The 19251-nt window shown below is 46.5% G+C and overlaps 1 protein-coding gene across 1 annotated transcript in view; it reads left to right on the top strand.

Moving 5' to 3' along the window:
* The first annotated feature begins 4277 nt into the window (after positions 1–4277).
* WSCD2 (WSC domain containing 2) overlaps positions 4278–19251 on the top strand; it is an 80886-nt gene continuing 65912 nt past the window's right edge. The window contains exon 1 of the mRNA XM_081017421.1: positions 4278–4982. The gene's annotated coding sequence lies outside the window, so the exon portion shown is untranslated. The remainder of the gene's footprint in view (positions 4983–19251) is intronic.

Raw genomic sequence — 19251 nt, 5'->3', positions numbered from 1 at the left:
CTCCTTGAAAACACACAGTCAGAGAAGCTGAGATTCTCAGGAGGCTGAATTCAATACGCCATGGACAACATTCTGCATATTTTCTGAGCTTGTAGGATCCATGGATTCCTGGATCAGCATTGCCTTTGATCACCTCCTCTGTGTTATTGTGAATCAAGGGCAGCAGATCCAGGTGTGTGGCAAAAGGAGAAAACGTATCACCGAGAAAACAGGCTGGGCAGCAAAATAATGATGATTAGCGAGTGTTGTTTGAGCATGAAAGTCATACATCCAGATACAGCTCAGGTGGCTTTTGTTTCTCAGCTCTACAGAAGTCACTTTTGCTGAAGCTCACTTTTGACCAAAAGGCACAAGAAGTATACAGTATATATAAACCAACTATTGCCCCCCCCCCCCCGGGGACACGGGTGGCACTGTGGGTTAAACCACAGAGCCTAGGACTTGCCGATCAGAAGGTTGGCGGTTCGAATCCCCACGACGGGGTGAGCTCCGGTTGCTCAGTCCCTGCTCCTGCCAGCCTACCAGTTCGAAAGCACGTCAAAGTGCAAGTAGATAAATAGGTACCACTCCGGCGGGAAGGTAAATGAATGGCGTTTCCGTGCGCTGCTCTGGTTCGCCAGAAGCGGCTTAGTCATGCTGGCCACATGACCCGGAAGCTGTATGCCGGCTCCCTTGGCCAATAAAGCGAGATGAGCGTCGCAACCCCAGAGCCGGCCACGACTGGACCTAATGGTCAGGGGTCCCTTTACCTTTACTATTGCCCCCCACCCCAAGCTTCACTCTTTCTTTTTCTTTCTTAGAAAACAAAACCCCCCAAAAAACCTAACTGGATGACATAACAGATATCCATGATTTGGTTGTGGGTTGGTTTTTTATATATACATTTACATTTAAATGGATAGCAATGGACTGTGTTTGTGTGTGACCAGGAGCAGACAGAATTCAATTCAGTTCACGTTTAAATGCAAACCGACCTCATCTGCACTTTCCAAAACAAAATGCAAAGCAAAACACAGCCAATCTTCAAAATCGACACTTCTCTGAATTTTGCATAGTAGTTCTCCTGTCAAATAAAATTACATACAGGCAGCAACTCCCCATTCACACGGGAGATACGTTCTGAGGCAGCGTGCATTTAAATGAAATAGTGTATATTTGAAACACAATTGAAAAAGCTTGCAAACAACCCCTTCTGCCCCTGCCCCTCATTCCGCCCCTTTTTATGAAGTTTTCAAGTCACTTTTGGGTTCAGCGTGATGCGCACATGCGCAGTCACATACCTATCAGATGCGCCTATCAGATACAGGTGGCAACCTTTTTGGCACAGCCATAAAAGGTAAAGGTAAAGGAACCCCTGACCATTAGGTCCAGTCATGGCCGACTCTGGGGTTGCAGCTCTCATCTCGCTTTAATGGCTGAGGGAGTGGTACCTATTTATCTACTTGCACTTTGACGTGCTTTCGAACTGCTAGGTTGGCAGGAGCAGGGACCGAGCAACGGGAGCTCACACCATCACAGGGATTTGAACCGCCAACCTTCTGGTTGGCAAGTCCTAGGCTCTGTGGTTTAACCCACAGCGCCACCCACAGCCAGTTGATGCGCAATCACCAATGTGCAGGTCCATAGGAGCCAACTCTGAAGGGTCTCCACTCTCCAATAAAATATTTGAAATTCATGGGCTTTACCAGTCAACTGGTGTGCATGCACTGTGTCATGTGATTAGTTATGTGGGGCGTGGTTTTCCTGGGTGTCCCAATATTTTATTCAATTTGGGACCCCTGCGTGGGTCTTTTTGGACCCTGAAGAAGGCAGAACGGGGCATAATGGGTCAGGACATGCTCCGCCCACATGTGTCAGGGCCAGGGACAGAAATTTCAAGGGAAGTGGTTGCCACCTCTACTCAGGTGTTCATAAAATGCATGTATTGGTGAAAATAAAATTTTCAAATTCACTAGATCATGGGAAATCCCTTTGCAAAAATGCATATTAAATAAAATGGCATAAGAACATGTACTTTATGTTGGGAGTGATATAAATAGAAAGGAATGTAAGCTCTTTTTATATGCAATAACAGCAGCAAGAATATTACTGGCCCAAAAATGGAAGCAAGAAGAATTACCGACGATTGAAGAATGGAGAATGAAGTTAATGGACTATGCAGAACTAGATAAACTAACAGGAAGGATTCGAAACCAGAAGGCGGGACCACAAAATTCACAGAAGACTGGAGTAAATTTACGGACTACTTGAAAAGTATTTGTGAAGATCAGACGACGTTTGTAGGTTTGCAAGAAGTTTTGTGAGGAGTATTATTGGAAGTATTGCAAAATTGGAGAAGGGGGAGGATGATTTGTTAAGAGATGTAAAGGCAATATAAAGTTAAGAAATGCATAAGAAGTGGTTAAAACGGTGGATCATCAGAGGTGCTGATGGAAGTCTAAAAAGATTGCATAAGTGATAGGTTTTGTGGTACATTTTATAATTTATATGTTAAAATCAATAAAAAATTTTTTAAAAAAGAACATGTACTTTAGGAGAAAGTTGCTGATTAATTTTCATCAGGACTTTTAAAAAATCGCAGAGCTATGGAGAGTCAAAATTAAGATTGGAAATATGAGAAACAGAGGAAAAACCAAAATGACAGATCTGCCCACCCCATGGCAGGGGCAGTTAACATTTCCCACAATGCCACTTTCCAAATGAAGACCCCTTGTCCGTAAGGGGTTTTCAGGTTGCACATATACAAGGTCGTGATCGGAATGTAGGGTGAATCACCCCTGGATGCGATAATGGGAACTGCCGGATTCGCAGAGACAAGTTCATCTGTGTCTCAGCTAATGTATGTGCACGTGTCGCTGCATTTGTTGACGGGCCTACATTCATGTGGTAGCATTTAGTAACTGTTAATAGTGCAGTTGGGGACGCGGGTGGCGCTGTGGGTAAAACCTCAGCGCCTAGGACTTGCCGATCGTCAGGTCAGCGGTTCGAATCCCCGCGGCAGGGTGCGCTCCTGTTGTTCGGTCCCTGCTCCTGCCAACCCAGCAGTTCGAAAGCACATCAAAGTGCAAGTAGATAAACAGGTACCACTACGGCGGGAAGGTAAGCAGCGTTTCCATGCACTGCTCTGGTTTGCCAGAAGCGGCTGAGTCATGCTGGCCACATGACCCGGAAGCTGTACGCCGGCTCCCTCAGCCAATAAAGCGAGATGAGCGCTGCAACCCCAGAGTCGGCCATGACTGGACCTAATGGTCAGGGGTCCCTTTACCTTTAAGTTAGCAAAAATGTATAGAAGAAGCACAAAGACCTGTTGGAGATGTAAATAAAAAGAAGGTACCCTTTCTCATATGTGGTGGATGTGTAAGGTAACAAAAACGTTCTGGGAAATGATACATAATGAAATGAAAAAAATGTTCAAAAAAATAAAAAGCTTTTTTATTAGGAATTATAGGTACCGAGATTCCAAAGAAAAGACTTCTTGTATGCGACCACAGTGGCACGGATGTTATTAGCCTAGAGATGGAAAGAATAAACAATTCCGACCAAGGAAAAATGGCAAAACAAGTTGATGGACAATGCTGAAAGGGCAAAATTAACTGGAAAGCTCAGGAACCAAGAGGACAAGAACTTTATAAAAGAATGGGGGAAAATTATAATTTATTTAGGAGACCATTGTAAGCAGATGAAAACATTAGCAGGGTTTTAATCTCACTTGTAAGGTAACAAAAACTATGGACCATTTAGACAGATTAAAAATGTGGATAACGGCTTGATATGCAGTTGTAAATATTGTCATTAGGACCCATGGAGGGGATGGAAAGGAAGTCTTAAGATTCAGAGCGATCTCTTTATATGGATTTTTAATTGCTTTTGTTACAAGTTTTAATTTTTAAAAATCAGATAAAAATGACCATGACCAAAACAAAGCCTGGATATCTTCTTTTGCACACCACCTTCCCATCTTAACTCCGGCACCTCCCTTTTTCTCTGATCCTCAAAATTTAGACTGTAGCCTCCTAAGGGCAGAGACTTGCCTTGAGAAGAAAAAAACAAGCAAAACCCCAATGTCAGCCATGGTTACCTTGACACACAAACAAGAAAGTCTATTCTGTCTGCCTCCATAAAGCCTCCTTCTTTGCTCCCATTTAACCTGCTGTTTAGGCTCGGCACACTTGAGCCAACGGAGATAACGGGGTCTCCTCTTTTGCAATTTGAGCCCGTTTGTGGGTATCAGGAGCCTCTCGGTGTGAACGACGCCAGTGAGAAATGCTATCTGCCCTTGCATGGAGCCAGCCAGCCGCTGCCTGCAAGGGAGCGTGAGAAAGATGGCAGTTAAGGAGTTAAGCAGTAGGCAGTGCTAGAGGCCTGCAAATAGAACGCAGCTCTGTGGCTCTGGCAAAGACTGTGGCAGCGGCAGCAGCAGCAGCAAGAGAGAGGGAGGGAGGGAGAAGAAATGAGAGAGGCTGCCAGATAGAGATGTTAAATAAGGGAGCCCAGCAAATCATCTCGCAGCAGTTGGGAGCTGGAAGCATCCCCAGAGGCAGGAGGGCATCCCAACTCTCCTTTCCTGGGCTGGTGAGCCAGCAGCGGTGATGAAGACCATCTTTTCTGGCAAGGAGGGATCTGTGGGTGCGGAGCAGCTGAGAGAAGCCAGTGTGCGGCTCCGGGGAACTCTGCAGTGACTGGTCTTTTCAGCGTGACCATCTTTCCAGAAGCAAATCTGGCAGCAGGGTGGCTGTCTCCGGTGCTCCGGCCAAATGCATCCGGTCGACCGAGAAGGTGTCCCTGTGATCTGGGTGTGAAAGGCAAAAAAAGAGGAGATTCTGGGCCGGCAGAACTTGGATTCGAACGCTCGGTGGTCTGAGCTTCTCCATGCTAGCCGTCAAGGGAGCCAGGCAACCGCTGCCTCCTCAGCAGAAAGCCCAGAGTTGGCGAGAAGATGGATGTTCCTCCTCTGAGGACCCCATGAAGGCGTCAGTGTTCAGGTAAGATGGGCCAAGGAGGGTGGATATCAGTGTGTTGCCGGCAGAGCAAAGACTCGGGGACCTTTGACCCTTGAGATGCGTGCAGAGGAAAAAGGTTGCGGGCCAGAGGCTTGATGGGCAAAAGTTTCACTCTCTGGCTAGTTCTGATGGTTTGGAAGCGACCTCATTTTACCTGCTCTTCTCCTTTCCCTGGCAAGCAAAAGGGGCTTGTGGGCTTGTGACACTTTTCGTGGGAAATTCTCTCTGGGAGTTGGTGGAGCTTCCTGCAAGTCCCTCCGAAAGACCAAGATGGGAAAGGTGGGGGGGGTGGCAGGTTGCCTTAAGGCTGTCAGGTGTCATTGCAACCCCCCCCCCCCAGTCCTCCCAAAGGCAGGTGGAATGATGGGCACCTGAAATGACAGAGCATCCTTTTCTGGAAAAGGCGGCAGATAAAACCTTTTGCAGACGACTCGGTGCTCATGCTGATTTCTGCTGCAAGCGGTTGGGGAAAGGGTTTCTGGTCCTAGGGGGAAAAGGTCCATAGTACCAGTTTAGATTTTGTACAGATGGGGGTACGAGTCAGTCTTTCAGGTTAACTTTTGGGATTCTGTCGGCACTCGGGTCCATTAAGACATTTCTCAAATGCGCGGTGCTATGCGTGAGATGAACTCAAGGCAACTTGACGAAGATGAATCACCCTTTAATGACCTTATAAACAACTTCTTGGTCTCAGAGTTGGGGTGGTGGTGGTCAGACACACATCTCCAACCCACCCCCCCAGAACATTGGAAGGCATGTTTATGGCTGTGATGGAGCTGTTTGTGATGTCGGGTGTGGAACAAACCAAAGATGGTCTAGATATTCGTGGCTGATTAACATGTGTGTTTCTGTGTGTGGAATAGGGATGCGTAGAGTACAGCTGAATTATTGGAAAATTAAACATTGGAAAAAAAATTTTTTAAATTAAAATTAAGAGGCTGTGTTTGTTCCCAGAGAGATGTATCAAAGTTATATGGTGAGTGGGCATGGCTGAAAAACCTGATCATCTTAAGACTTAGGACTGGGGATATTGAGGGATGAAGGGAAAAGGTGGACCAGACCACATCTTGCGTGGTTTGTGGACACAGAAGAACAACTGGTTTGACTGGAGCAGAGAGCTTGTCTTTTCTTGCAGTGCATTACAACAGTGAATTATGCCCATAGCTGTGAAAAAGGGTCACGTGCCTGGCATCCTGGCATTGCTGCCTTCTCCCAGAGAGAGAGAGAGTTCTTCAGGGCACATTTTCTAGTCTGTGTGTGACCATTCTTAGGAGTGTGTCCCTTGAGGGAAAAAAAACACCCCTGCAAGAGACACCCTCAGGAGGCCAAGAATGGGCTGCCCTTGTTGATTTGAGTGCGGCAAATCTCTGATTTATTTTTTTCCATTCATTGAATTTCAACAAGCAGCAAGCAGGGGGTAGGGACACTACAGAAAGGAATGAAAACTGTAGGATGCGTAGCTCCTGTAAGCCAGCCATGCTACATGACACAAGGTCACTTGTGTGTGCAAATGGAGGAATCTGTGCAAGGATAAAGCAGGAATGTGTAGAGGGGACGGACTGCATGTATCAATAAATTGTGATCGGTCCTCAATTTATAATGAGGTATATTGCCCCATTCCCGTCATGCCTTCATAGAATTAGCTTTCATTGTTTCCCATTAATAACCAGGCCACACCAAAGCTCACTGCCTGTGTGCCCAAGTTATTAATGGATACGCAATGTACCCCAATGGACAACGAGCCCTTTATTTCTTTCAAACCAAGCTTTCAAACCAACCCAAACCTACAGGGCTTGGGTTCTTTTAAAGTAAAGGTAAAGGGACCCCTGACCATTAGGTCCAGTCATGGCCGACTCTGGGGTTGCGGCGCTCATCTCGCTTTATTGGCCGAGGGAGCCGGCGTACAGCTTCCGGGTCATGTGGCAAGCATGACTAAGCCGCTTCTGGCAAACCAGAGCAGCGCACGGAAACGCTGTTTACCTTCCCGCCAGAGCGGTACCTATTTATCTACTTGCACTTTGACGTGCTTTCAAACTGCTAGGTTGGCACGAGCAGGGACCGAGCAACGGGAGCTCACACCGTCACGGGGATTCGAACCGCCAACCTTCTGATTGGCAAGTCCTAGGCTCTGTGGTTTAACCCACAGCGCCACCACATTCTTTTAAAGCAATGTAAATTCACCCAGAGCTGAGCACTGGACCTGGATGCCCATCAAATTCTTAGGATCTGATGCCGCCAATCAGATTGATTAAAGAACAATAAATCAAGTACTTCTTCATGAAGCACTCAGTTGAACTGTGGAACTCATTCCCACAGGAGGCAGCAATGAATGGATGGTTTTAAAAGAGGATTGGGCCAATTCATGGAGGAGCAGGAGGGCCAACTTGGCCCTGCAACTGTGAGTGCCCAGGGCTGTGGGTCCAATGCAGCGTGCATGGCCCTGGCACTGGAATTTGTGGGTGCCCGGCCCCTTCATGGGGAATTGTGTGGGTGCTCGGGCACCCAAGGCCCCAGGGAGTTGTCACCTATATGGAGGAGGGGGCTATTGATGGTTACAGGTTGTCCACTGTGAGAACGGGGTGCTGGACTGAGTGGGCCATTGGTCGGATCCAACAGGCTCCTCCAATGTTCTTAAGGCAAACAGGGCTGCAGAGGAACAAACGGCAAGCCAGTTTCTCAGCAGCACGCCCATGACTTGTTTTTGCAACACAGTGCAGAATTTGCGAAGCCCCTTCACCAGAAAGCAGGAGCGTTGGGGAGCGATGGGGATGTTTTCCTCTGTGCTTCCATCACACATGCATTTCCTCAGTGAACCGGCATTACAAAACTGCATGTGGGGAATGAGTACCAGGGTACTGCTGTTTGCTAGTTAGCCCAAATTTGCATAGGAGAAAGTGAAAAGGAGTCTTGATCACTAGGTATCTGCAGGGCTGCTGGCCACACAAAAGATGGAACAGGCTTGCTCTCTGTGGCCCTAGAGTGGCAAAGCTGGAACCATTGAGTGGCAAATTGTAGGGAAGCCAATTTTGGCTTCAAATTAGGAGCAACTTAAGGGTAGCGCTGTGGCTTAAACCACAGAGCCTAGGACTTGCCAATCAGAAGGTCAGCAGTTCGAATCCCCGCGACGGGGTGAGCTCCCGTTGCTCGGTCCCTGCTCCTGCCAACCTAGCAGTTCGAAAGCACGTCAAAGTGCAAGTAGACAAATAGGTACCACTCTGGCGGGAAGGTAAACGGCGTTTCCGTGCGCTGCTCTGGTTTGCCAGAAGCGTCTTAGTCATGCTGGCCACATGACCCAGAAGCTGTACGCCGGCTCCCTCGGCCAATAAAGCTAGATGAGCGCTGCAACCCCAGAGTCGGCCACGACTGGACCTAATGGTCGGGGGTCCCCTTTACCTTTTAAGAGTACTGCTGGATCCAGCACCCTGTTCTCACATTGGCCAACCAGATGCCTCAGTGGGGAGCCCGAAAGCAAGACCAAAGTGCAGGAGCACACACCTTTGGTTTCCAGCAAGTGGAATTCAGAAGGACCATGGATGCAGATCCTAGCCATCATAGAAGCTGTTGGTAGCCTGATCCTTTATGAATTTGTCTTTTAAAGCCATCTGGGCTAGTGGCCTTCACCATAGCTCAACTGTGCACTGCATGAAGAAGTAATTTCTTTTATCAGAATATTTTTTATTCCTTAAACTTCCTAATGCTACAGGTTGTTTAGGAAATGGGAGGAGGTGGCATCTCCTTACTGGAGGCATTTAAGCAGATGGCCACTTGCCGGGGTGCTGAAAGCCTTTGGGATTTGAAAGGGCTTTAAATTCTTTGATTCTGGAAAAACGTCCTGGAGAAATGTCCCACCTCTTCAGGGACCTTGTAGAGCACCCAGCCAGTTTGGAGTTAACGTGTTTGGATTGTAATTTCTTGATGCATTCCAATTTCCAGATTGAATAATCCACGTGTGGCACATGTCAGTCTCCAGATGGAATGGCAGGTTCTGCATATCTGGAACGGGCAGATGTGCTACCGCGCTGGGGTGCCTGGCTTCTCTCACCCCCACCTAGTTAATTTTTGAAAGTGCATCCATCGTCATTGGCTGGAAAGATCCTCTAATGGGTCACATGATTGCATTGCCCTTTTCCTCTCGCCATTTGCTCACTCAGCCTTTTGGAAAGTGCTCCTCCATTCAGCTGGAACTGTGGATGTGAAAAGTTCAGCTTGACTTTTGCTGTGGGCATTAAAATACAACACTGGCCGAATGAACCTGCGATTAGCAGGGGGCGGGGGTCTTTGTTTGTGGTTCAGCCTAGGACTTGTGGTTCAGGGACACTTTCTTTTTTAAAAAAATATAATTTTTTTATTGTTTTCTTTAAATATTCTTTTTCCAACAGTCCATACAATCACAATATATCCCCTTTGACTCTGCCAAGTCCTGACTTCCCTCCCTCCCTTCACTTGGTATAATTATCACAATCTTATCGCATATTTTATTCTTGTTGTTGTTTAGTCGTGCCCGACTCTTCGTGACCCCATGGACCAGAGAATGCCAGGCACTCCTGTCTTCCACTGCCTCCCGCAGTTTGGTCAAACTCATGCTGGTAGCTTCGAGAACACTGTCCAACCATCTCGTCCTCTGTCATCCCCTTCTCCTTGTGCCCTCCATCTTTCCCAACATCAGGGTCTTTTCCAGGGAGTCTTCTCTTCTCATGAGGTGGCCAAAGTACTGGAGCCTCAGCTTCAGGATCTGTCCTTCCAGTTAGCACTCCGGGCTGATTCCCTTCAGAATGGAGAGGTTTGATCTTCTTGCAGTCCATGGGACTCTCAAGAGTCTCCTCCAGCACCATAATTCAAAAGCATCCATTCTTCGACGATCAGCCTTCTTTATGGTCCAGCTCTCACTTCCATACATCATTTTATTCTTATATCTACTATTTTACATTGCAGGTATTATTCCAGTCCTGCTAGTGTCTTTAAACTTTTGCAGTTCTCCTTTAAATACTCAATAAATTTACTCCAATTATTCTTGTGTCTCTGGTCCTCATGATCCCGGATCCTTCCTGTCAATTTGGCAAGTTACGCAAAACCTGTCATCTTCACCTGCCACTCCTTGATGGTTGGTATATCTTGTGTTTTCCATTTCCGGGCCAGTAGAGTTATTGCGGCGGCTGTGGCATACATAAACAAATTCTGATCTTTTATTTTAACCTCCCTTCCCATTAGACCGAGCAAGGGAGCCTCCGGTCTTTTGGGAAAGGTGTACTTAAATATCTTTTTAAGCTCATTATAGATTAACTCCAAAAAAAAATTCACCTTGTCACAGGTCCACCACATATGAAAATAATCACCATCCTTTTGTGTACCATTCAAGCAACAAATCATACATTCTAGATAACGTTTTACCTTTATAGTGGTTCAGGGACTCTTTCAACACTTGCATGTCCTTCCCCGAAAACGGTATCTATCTATCCTTGCATTTAAAGTTGAAGGTGTTTTTGTTTAGCTAGGCCTTTACGGCTTGATAGGAATACAGGAAGCTGCCTCTTACTGAGGCCTTGTCCACCCTTCCACTTGTCCCCTGGGAAAACCAGCTGTTGACTGCTGAATTGGAACAAACGCCAAATGGGTTTTCAGCAGACTGAAACTGAAAACCTGTTAGAAACTCAGGTATATGAGCTAGACACCAAATGGCTCCTGAAACCAGGGTTTTGTTGTTTAGTCGTTTAGTCGTATCCGACTCTTCGTGACTCCATGGACCAGAGCACGCCAGGCACTCCTGTCTTCCACTGCCTCCCGCAGCTTGGTCAAACTCATGCTGGTAGCTTCGAGAACACTGCCCAACCATCTCGTCCTCTGTCGTCCCCTTCTCCTTGTGCCCTCCATCTTTCCCAACATCAGGGTCTTTTCCAGGGAGTCTTCTCTTCTCATGAGGTGGCCAAAGTGTTGGAGCCTCAGCTTCAGGATCTGTCCTCCCAGTGAGCACTTAGGGCTGATTTCCTTCAGAATGGAGAGGTTTGATCTTCTTGCAGTCCATGGGACTCTCCAGAGTCTCCTCCAGCACCATAATTCAAAAGCATCAATTCTTCGGTGATCAGCCTTCTTTATGGTCCAGCTCTCACTTCCATACATCACTACTGGGAAAATCATAGCTTTAACTATACGGACCTTTGTTGGCAAGGTGATGTCTCTGCTTTTTAAGATGCTGTCTAGGTTTGTCATTGCTTTTCTCCCAAGAAGCAGAGGCGTCTTTTAATTTTGTGGCTGCTGCCACCGAAACCAGGGTTACAGTCCCGAAAAAGGAATGCCGAGTTGCGATTTTTGGACCATAGAATCATAGAATTATAGAATCATAGAGTTGGAAGAGACCACAAGGGCCATCGAGTCCAACCCCCTGCCAAGCAGGAAACACCATCAGAGCACTCCTGACATATGGTTGTCAAGCCTCTGCTTAAAGACCTCCAAAGAAGGAGACTCCACCACAGACGTCTCGAGGGTTGTATTTTTCAATACAACTTTTCAGTTCCTGAAATGCATTCTGATTGCACAGATATTTAATGGATAGAATTCTACAGGATGTGTTGCCTGGCAAATTTCAAATGCCAAGGGCATTCCAACCCCCAGCTGGAGATGCAAGGATCAAACCAAGTTTCTTCTGAGTGCAAGACAGGCAGCTAAAGTTTTCCAATGCTTAACAAAAGCATGTGTTTCTGTGTTTCTAATTATTCTGATATTTTATGGATATTTTTAAAAAGGTTTTTGCATGTATTTTATTTACTGGTGGGCTTTGTTGTTTTATCTTTGCCATAGAACACCTCAGCCTCCTTTGGGAGGAGCAGTGGTTGATAAAAGCAATGCACAGATAAACATCTTCCTTTTATTTGTTCTGGGCCGAAAGGTAAAGGTACCCCGAACATTAGGTCCAGTCGTGGACGACTCTGGGGTTGCGCGCTAATCTCGCTTTACAGGCCAAAGGAGCCGGTGTTTGTCCGCAGACAGCTTCCGTGTCATGTGGCCAGCATGACAAAGCTGCTTCTGGCGAACCAGGGCAGTGCACGGAAACGCCGTTTACCTTCCCGCTGGAGTGGTACCTGTTTATCTACTTGTACTTTGACGTGCTTTCGAACTGCTAGGTGGGCAGGAGCTGAGACTGAACAACGGGAGCTCACCCTGTTGCGGGGATTCGAACCACTGACCTTCTGATAGGCAAGTCCTAGGCTCTGTGGTTTAGACGACAGCACCACCCGGGTCCCCTGTTCTGGACCTACTGCCAATAAATTTCATTAGGTTCCAGTATGACAACTCCATTTCCTTCAGCATGGTTGAGGGAGTTGGGGATGTTTTGCCTGGAGAAGAGGAGACTGAGAGGCGATAGGAGAGGCATCTTCAAATATCGGAAGGGTTGCCACGTGGCCAGTTTGTTTTTTTGCTGCTTTAGGATCCAAACTAATGGATTCAAATGACAAAAAAGGAGATTCAAACTAAATTTTAGGAAGCGTTTTCTGAGAGTGAGACCTGTTCGACATGGGAAAGGACTAGCCTGGAAGGTGGCGGGCTCTCCTTCTTTGGAGGTTTTTAATCAGAGTGTGGATGGCCATCCATCGGGGATATCGTAGCTGTAATTCCTGCACAACAGGGGGGTGGACTGGATGACCCTCAGCGTCCCTTCCAACTCTAAAATTGATAGTGTGTCTCTGCTCAGAACTTCCTACATTGGCAGATTGGCAGGTAAAGATGGTTGAATACGTGGAGTTGGCAAAACTGACGGGGAAGATCCGGAATCGGCGTGATGAACTTTTTCAAAAGGACTGGAGCAAATTTATACTTTCTATGAAAGGGGATGTGGGTGGCACTGTGGGTTAAACCACAGAGCCTAGGACTTGCTGATCAGAAGGTCGGCGGTTCGAATCCCCGTGACGGGGTGAGCTCCCGTTGCTCAGTCCCTGCTCCTGCCAACCTAGCAGTTCGAAAGCACATCAAAGTGCAAGTAGATAAATAGGTACCACTCTGGCGGGAAGGTAAACGGCGTTTCCATACGCTGCTCTGGTTTGCCAGAAGCAGCTTAGTCCTGCTGGCCACATGACCCGGAAGCTGTACGCCGGCTTCCTCGGCCAATAAAGCGAGATGAGCGCCGCAACCCCAGAGTCGGCCATAACTGGACCTAATGGTCAGGGGTCCCTTTACCTTTAAGAAAAGAAAATTGTAAACAGTTGAAAACATTTGTAGGTTTGAGTTGAAATGTTTGGTAATGGGAAAACAAGGAGCTGATTTACATAGAAGAAGGTAAATGTTAAAAGATTGATATAAGGTAAAAAAGTGGATATAGAAATGTGAGAAATTGGTAAAGTTGTGTGGAAGTCAGTTAGAGAGAGATAAGGAGGCTGATGCTTTATTTAAGCAATGTCTTAAGTTATGGACTTTTGGTTTTTGATATGGAAATGTAATGAAATATGGAAAACTTAATAAAAATCATGTTTTTTTTAAAAAAGATAGTGTGTGTCTGCTCTTTGACAAAGAAATGCATCAGTCCCTGCCTTGCACATATCGATGGTGGCACAGAAACAGCCCAAACAGTTTGGCTCCTTTGTAAAAATGCTTGCAGTTTCTGGTATGTTCATGTTTGTAAGAATTATATTGCAAACAGAAGATAATAAGGTGCCTTTCCACCCCTTGGCTGACGCCATCATAGGAGCATACTTAATCTGAAGTCTCTGGAGCCAGAGAAGAAGCTGGTGTGTCCGCCCAAGGCAATCCTGCACTTTTCAGAGGCGAGCTTGAATCAGTCTCCTTCAACGGCGAGGCTCTTGTTGGCTGTGGTGGGGAGGAGGGGGAATTAATCGCTTGTCATCACAACTGTGGCTTGACCTTTGTGGGAGTCTAAAGGCAGAACATTGTGGCGATGATGAGCAGGACTTATCTCCTACTTTGTACCAAGTCAGATTAACTGGGCAAGTTCGTCAGGAGCCACCGGTAATTGGCTGGTTCTGAACGAGGGATGGAAAGATGCCTCAATTTCTCTCTCAGCTTCTTGTTGTTCTAATCCTCAATTCAGTTCTCCACATTTCTGCAGCAATTTGCTTTTTTTTCCAATTTAAAGAAACATCCTCATGAACACGCCCCCTAGGAACTACCGCACAAAATGGCACAATGCAATGGACTCACACATTGGGAACGAATTCCTAAATTTCCTACAGTGTAGACTGGCATGCACAAAGCTGTTTCCTTTTTTTAATACAGTGTATAAATTTATTTATTTGGTTTTTCAGATTAAAGTTTTACAATCACATCTCCAACATACAAATAAAAACAAGATTTCAAGGAATCTCCTGGACTTCCCTCCTCCCCTTTGTGGGTCCTACTGTTAATCGTTTCCTCCTGCATCTTATATGATCATCCAAATCTTTTACATCTCCATGATGTCCAAAATTCACCATTAAACTACAAGTGTTATTCCAATCCTACTTCACGGTTTTAGCTGTTTACAATGGTTTTTAAGATTAATTATAAACTATAATTAATTAAACTATAATTATAAATTATAATCGCTCTGGAGAAGAAGCTGTTCTTAAGACGGCTCGTTCTTGTCTTCATCGTCCTGTATCTCCGTCCCGACGGCAAGAGCTCGAAGAGACAGTGACCAGGATGCGATGGATCTTTTACTATGTCCAGTGCCTTCCTATGGCACCTTTCCCCATTCCTTATTAAAATTTTGGTCTTCCCAATATGGTGGCGGCCCAAAGGGCCACAATAAATGTGATAATGTGTACCCCTGTAAATCCTTGAGTGTGCTTCTAATAGAATATGCTAGCCTGCTACTTTATGGAACTGATGATTTTGCAAGTTGCCGCCCTGCACTGGGGCAGAAATACAGCTAATATGTGAATCACAAAGATACAGCTCAAAGCTAGAACGTAAGTTGCTACATGGTGCAAATGGCTACACGTAACACAGGTTCCCAACATGCGCACTAACACAATGTAACAGAGCTTGGTGGGAATCAGACCTTAATCAGCAGAAATTGCTAGTGCTCATTGCGCTTCTTGGGAGAAAAGCAATGACAAACCTAGACAGCATCTTAAAAAGCAGAGACATCACCTTGCCAACAAAGGTCCGTATAGTTAAAGCTATGGTTTTCCCAGTACAGTGGTGCCTCGCAAGACGAAATTAATCCGTTCCGCGAGTCTCTTCGTCTTGCGGTTTTTTCGTCTTGCGAAGCACGGCTATTAGCGGCTTAGCGGCTATTAGCGGCTTAGCGGCTATTAACGGCTTAGCGGCTTAGCGGCTATTAACGTCTTAGCGACATAGCGGCTTTAAGAAAAAGGAAACAAACTCGCAAGAACTCGCAAGATGTTTCGTCTTGCGAAGCAAGCCCATAGGGAAATTCGTCTTGCGGAACGACTCAAAAAACGCAAAACCCTTTCGTCTAGCGAGTTTTCCGTCTTGCGAGGCATTCGTCTTGCGGGGCACCACTGTAGTGATGTATGGAAGTGAGAGCTGGACCATAAAGAAGGCTGATTGCTGAGGAATTGATGCTTTTGAATTATGGTGCTGGAGGAGACTCTTGAGAGTCCCATGGACTGCAAGAAGATCAAACCTATCCATTCTGAAGGAAATCAGCCCTGAGTGCTCCCTGGACAGACCGTGAAGCTGAGGCTCCAATACTTTGGCCACCTCATGAGAAGAGAAGACTCCCTGGAAAAGACCCTGATGTTGGGAAAGATGGAGGGCACAAGGAGAAGGGGACGACAGAGGACGAGATTGGTTGGACAGTGTTCTAGAAGCTACCAGCATGAGTTTGACCAAACTGCGGGAGGCAGTGGAAGACAGGAGTGCTTGGCGTGCTCTGGTCCATGGGGTCACGAAGTTGGACATGACTAAACGACTAAACAACAACAAATTGCGCACATGTAAAACATGAAATGAGGTGATGATGTTACAACACCGATTTCTGATTCTTCTGGTCATTTTTGCCATTTCAGCATAATCTTTCAACTTAATCTGCCATTCTTCTCTGGTCGGGACTTTATCTTCTTTCCATCTCTGGGCCAATAACATCTGCGCAGCCGTGGTCGCATACAAAAATAGTATTTTCTGCTCACTTGGAATTTTGGCACCTAAGGTTCCTAAAAGAAAGGCTTCGGGTTAACGCTCAGTTTCCAGGTTGAAACAGTTCCCGTCTCTCATTGCTCCCCTCCTCTTATCAGTTTCCCAGGCAGTGAAACCAAACTGAAGCAGCAAAGTTCAAATGATTATATTACGTAAGGGGAGAATCTCATATTCAAGCGAATGTCAAGGGAGCTACAGAGCAATGGCACTCCCACAGAGCCTCCATCCTCCGACCCCAGAGAGGAATACTGTACAGTGGTACCTTGGTTCTCAAACTTAATCCCTTCCAGAAGTCCATTCCAAAACCAAGGTGCGCTTTCCCATAGAAAGTAAGGCAAAATGGATGAAACAACCTCTAAAACAGACATTTAACATGAATTTTACTATCTCACGAGACCATTGATCCATAAAATAAAAGCAATAAACAATGTACTGCAGTCAATCAGTCAATCAGTAGCTGAACTGGGTTCCACACAGTCACAAAAGCAACGAAAAAGTCGCAAAAACAAAAATGCAAATTAAATAGCAAAAACAGACAGACCTCAGCGTAACACTCAAATCAGAAGTGTGGAACTCAAATTGGAGGCGTAACACTCAAAACGCAGCACGCTCAGCTTCTGAAAAAAGTTCACAAATTGGAACACACACTTCTGGGTTTTCAGTGTTTGGGTTCCAAATTGTTTGAGTACCAAGGCGTTTGAGAACCAAGGTACCTCTGTACTTAAAAATGCAGAAAAGCAAACTTTGTACATGGTGGAATTGCAGCAGCGGTGGTGAACATCAGTCTATCATTCCCAGAATCACAAGCGCAAGAGCAAGGGGTGGATGTAAAATAATCCAGGAGCCACACTTGTTTTTGTTCATTAACATGAACAAAACTGCACTTCTTCCTCTTCCCTAATCCCTCCCTTCCTGAAGTTCATCAAATTGCGGGGATTTGACCCCCTAGACGCCTGTTTCTGTGTGCCTTCAGGGAGGGCACCTCGTCAATCACCTCTTAGCCATGATGACTAAACTGTTCAGGGCAGTAACTCTGAATGTCTGAGGCTGGGGGCCAGCAAGATGAGTTAGTGATGGGTTCAACTCCCTGCTTATTGGATGACTTGAGCAACATGCCCACCACTAGGTGTACTTCAGGGGTGCAATAGTTGATGGACCGCACACCCTTTTTTAAGCAAAAGAGTTGAAATATTAGAAACGTAGTTTGGGTTGTGTCAGGGTCATTTTCATATTTTGAAACTGTGCTTGGTTCCGGTTAAAAGTCCAGTGGTGTAGAGGTCAATTTCCGAAGTGCAGGAGCTCAACATGTCTGCCCCCCGTAAAAAGGTAAAGGTACCAGTCGCAGACAACTCTGGGGTTGCGGCGCTCATCTCGCTTTACTGGCTGAGGGAGCCGGCGTTTGTCCGCAGACAGCTTCCAGGACATGTGGCCAGCATGACGAAGCCGCTTCTGGCGAACCAGAGCAGTGCACGGAAATGCCGTTTACCTTCCCGCCAGAGTGGTACCTATTTATCTACTTGCACTTTGATGTGCTTTTTTTTTTTTTTAAGCACAATGGACAATTTATTAAAGTTCCAGATTCTATGTACTTTATCTTACATCAATACAGTCCCAGACTTGCCTGCTTCTCAGTACCCAAAATCTATCAATGTCCAAGGGTATCCGAGACCAAAGAGTTCCCCGCTGGCTCCAGAACACAAAGCAATATCTTAGCTCTAAGGATGGCATGTTCAGTGCCTCCTCTGACATCAGTAGCCCATGGGCAAGTCCAGAGTCCAGCCAAGACTATGGGGAAGCTTCCTGTTGCAACCATCTATCAAGCCACAGGAGGCCCAAACAGGTCCATAGTTTCCACCACCAAGGAGAGATGCTCCAGGAAGGAGCTGATGGACACACACAGAATCCAGGCTTCATCTGCTCTCCATCGAACATGCAAGATGTTCTCCGCTTTGACATGCTTTTGAACTGCTAGGTTGGCAGGAGCTGGGACCGAGCAATGGGAGTTCACCCCGTTGCGGGCATTTGAACCGTCAACCTTCTGATCAGCAAGCCCTAGGCTCTGTGCTTTAGACCACAGCACCACCCGCGTCCCCGTCTGCCCCCTTAGCTATGCACAAAAGGAGAGTCCACAGTGTCAATCTTATTAGAAATCAGCCTGAGTGCAAATCTGAGATCAGATCCACTGAACCTGGTGAAGCTTATTTCTGACTACGCAACTACTGCTTGTTAAACAGAGGGTTGTACAGCCATCAGTTAGGGATTCTTTAGCTGCATTGCAGGGGGCTGGACTAAAGGTGAAAAGGTAAAGGACCCCTGGACGGTTAAGTCCAGTCAAAGGCGACTATGGGGTTGCGGCGCTCATCTCGCTTTCAAGCCGAGGGAGCCAACGGTTGTCCACAGACAGCTTTCCAGGTCATGTGGCCAGCATGACTAAACCGCTTCTGGCACAATGGGACACCACAACAGAAACCAGAGTGCATGGATATGCCGTTTACCTTCCTGCCGCAGTAGTACCTATTTATCTACTTGCACTGGTGTGCTTTCGAACTGCTAGGTTGGCAGGAGCTGGAACGGAGCAATGGGAGCTCACCCTGTCGTGGGGATTTGAGCCACTGACCTTCCGATTGGCAAGCCTAAGAGGTCCAGTGGTTTAGACCACAGCACCATCCTCATCCCTAGGGAGTTGGACTAGATGACCCCTGGGTTCCCTTTCCAACCCTACAACTCTGTGATTTGATGATTCATGCATGCAAAGTAGAATACAGAGGGACAGTGATTTACCCGGCGCACTCGGAGCCCAGTTTTCCTTTTGATCTGTAAGTAAATGCACAGCTGGTTAGCAATAAAGGTATCTTGGTCTGCGATGTTGGACTCTCCTTTGCCCGGCCGTTTTGTTCCACCAGAATATCACCTTGCAAGGGAAGACTGCAGCATTCTTAAGCACGCCAGGGGATGTTATTTCATGCTGAAACTAGCACCTATCGGAGTAACCCAATGCAGGCTTCTTCGTTCCCCAGGTGGCTAAGCAGCCTGCTTAACGAAGCAAGCAAGGGATTTGTTCTCAAAGATCCTGACCTCAGCACCCTTTCTTGCCGAACATGGGGCTAATGTTGCTTCTCTTCCCAGTCCAGGCCCAACACAATTGATTTGAGAGAAAGGGGAA

This window comes from Podarcis pityusensis (assembly GCF_964106645.2).
Source record: "Podarcis pityusensis genome assembly, chromosome: 8".
In the NCBI taxonomy this organism is placed as follows: Eukaryota; Metazoa; Chordata; class Lepidosauria; order Squamata; family Lacertidae; genus Podarcis; species Podarcis pityusensis.
Note: the sequence above shows the minus strand (reverse complement) of the source record. Positions and strands in the feature narration are given on the sequence as shown.